We start from the raw sequence: 2,726 nt of genomic DNA, 5'->3' as shown, positions 1-2,726 counted from the left end.
GGATTATTTGTGTGCTATTGAGTTGCCTGAGTTCCTTATTCATTTTGGATAATTAACGCCTTATCAGATACTCGGTTGGGAAACACTTTCCTCCATTCCGTAATCCTACAGAAGCATTTTAGTTTGCTGTAGTCTGACTCGTTTATCTTTCCTTTTATTGCCTGTGCTTTCGTGTCATATTGAAAAAACTCATTGCCAAGATCAATGTCAAGGAGCTTTTCCCTATGCTTTCTTGTGGGAATTTACAGTGTGGGATCTTACATTTAAGTCTTTAACCCTGTTTCAAGTTAACTTTTCAAGGGATGTAAGGGTCCAGTTTCGTTCTTTTGCATGCAAATATCTAGTTTTCCCAATACCATTTGTTGAAGAGGCTATCTTTTCCCCACTGGAGCATTCATGGCTCCCCTGCCAAATACTCCCTGAGCATATATGCATGGATTTATTTCTGGCCTCTCAGTTCTGTTCTCTTGGTCTATGTGTTTGTTTTTATGCCAGTATTTTACTGTTTAAACTTTTATGCCTTTGTAATATAGTTTGAAATTAGGAAGTGTGATGTCTCTGGCTTTGTTCTTTCTCAAGATTACTTTGGTTATTCAGGGTCTTTTGCTGTTCCACTTGAATTTTAGGACTTTTTTTCTGTTTCTCTAAACTTCCCACTGGAATCTTGATAGGAATTGCATGGAATCTATCGATGGCTTCGAGTAGTATGGACAGTTTAACAATATTAAAGTCTTCCAACCCATGAGCATGGGGTATATTTCCACTTGTTTTTGTCATCTCCAACTTCTTTCATCAATGTCCTATAGTTTTCAGTGTACAGATCTTTCACTTCTTTGGTTAAATTTATTCCTAAATATTTGAAAGTTGTGAATGCCACTGTAAATTGGATTATAATATTTCTTTTTTTAAGGTAATTTGTGGTTATTGTATATAAGGGCAACTTATTTTTGCATATTGATTTTGTATCTTATAACTTTACCAAATTAGTTTATTAGTTACCCCAATGGTAACAGGGTTTCCAAAGCTTATGTAGTCTATTGTGAATCCTACTTCTGCACCAAGCTTCTTCTTCAGAGCAAATAAACGGCACTATGTTTAACATGTATAAACTACTGTTTTTATGTTTTGTATATGTTGTCATGATTAATAAAATACACATTCTGTTAATGTGTATTTTATGAAAATGCCATGGTCAGGGAAGTCTCATTTTCCTTGCCAGGCCGTAAGTGATTAACACGTTCTTTTTGTAATCAGCAAGAACATTAAGAAAACTAAATACACCCTGCAACACTAGGCTCCAGGAATGCCAGCAACCTCCCATCTATGCCATCTGACATAGCACATTGTGAAGGAGACCCCAGTGAAGAGGCTTGAACATAAGTACAGAGAGGTCCAAGAAGGTGGGAATTGTGAAGAGGTCACTGAATCTTCCAATGGGAAGGTCATCTGTGGCTTTGCCAGAACAGCCTCTGTAAGGAAGCAGGAAACCACACAGCACTCTGATAGGAGAGGTGGAGGTGAAGAAGTGGAAATGCAAGTGTAGACCTCTCTTGCAAGAAACTTGACTAAGAGAGGAGGGATTCCAAGAAGGAGATACAGGAGTAAAACAAAACAGTTTTTTTCAAGGAGAGGTGAGAACTAAGTTTCTAGCACGAGGGGGAGGAGCTGATGACAAAGGACATGCTGATGACAGTTGAAGATTTGGTAGAAAGTGAAGATACAGGACGGAGCAAAGCAAAGTCATGGATGAGAAAGCAGAGGATCTGATCAAAGGCTCAGTCAGGAATAGGCACCTGCAAGTAAGCAGGGTACTGGGAGGGATATTGGAGACAGGGCCGTTGAAGTTCTGGAAAGGATGTGATAGTTTTCTGAGGAAGTGGGGTGGGGGGTGGGAGGAGAGGGATGAAGACTTCTAACAGTTGCAAAGGAGAAGGTACACAAGTAAAAATCTGGGGGGACAGGGTTGAGGGGGAATTGGAGTTGGAGGTCATGAACGTGCCAGTGCTACCAACCCACCCCGCACATGGATAGATTAAAGTGTTCACAATCCCACAAAGAAGGAACTCCAGACTTCATTACTAGCTTTCTTACGTTATGATCAAGAGTCAATATACTTTGGCAGTGTACCCTAGCAATTTCATTCTATGTACGGATTGTGTGCTTCAGCCCTCTTCTTTCTTCTCTCTCTCCCTCTCTCTCTCTCTCCCCTCTACTCCAACATGTATGGGTTTTCCTTGTCTTTGTTACTCTTCGTTAGTTTGGCTCATTAAGGAAAAGGAAAGCCATTTAAAGCGAAACTTCTTTTATGCCATCCTGTGAGAAAACTTAGGACCCTGGGAGGGAAAGAGAGAAATGGGGCTTCACAACAGAGACCCATCAGGGGATTCCCTTTAATCGCAAGGGTTCACTCTGGCTATAAACTTCTCCAAGACTTTGGTGTCATCGAGGGTCTAGTCAGTCGAGGATGCACTTCAAGAGAAATTGAGAATTGAGTGTGTAGGGAAAGCCTTGGTGGAAGTTAAAAAATTGTTTACCGTAGTAATGGACAGCTGGGTGACTTTCCATTTTAGAACTCTACCCGTCCAGTCAATAGGCGCATTATGCAAAACGGGATACATTGCATCACTGTGAAGGACTTTAGACTGCGGTTTGCAAAAGCAGAATAAATTTTCTCAGAGTCGCACCATTATGTACACACACACACACACACACACACACACACACAC

At 40.7% G+C, this 2,726-nt stretch overlaps 1 protein-coding gene across 1 annotated transcript in view; it reads left to right on the top strand.

The window, feature by feature from the left end:
• The window catches only part of TSEN15 (tRNA splicing endonuclease subunit 15), a 37,220-nt gene that overhangs the window by 264 nt on the left and 34,230 nt on the right, over positions 1 to 2,726 (top strand). The window lies entirely within an intron of this gene.

Source organism: Suricata suricatta, chromosome 3, assembly GCF_006229205.1.
Source record: "Suricata suricatta isolate VVHF042 chromosome 3, meerkat_22Aug2017_6uvM2_HiC, whole genome shotgun sequence".
In the NCBI taxonomy this organism is placed as follows: Eukaryota; Metazoa; Chordata; class Mammalia; order Carnivora; family Herpestidae; genus Suricata; species Suricata suricatta.
This window is presented reverse-complemented; position numbering and strand designations above follow the sequence as displayed.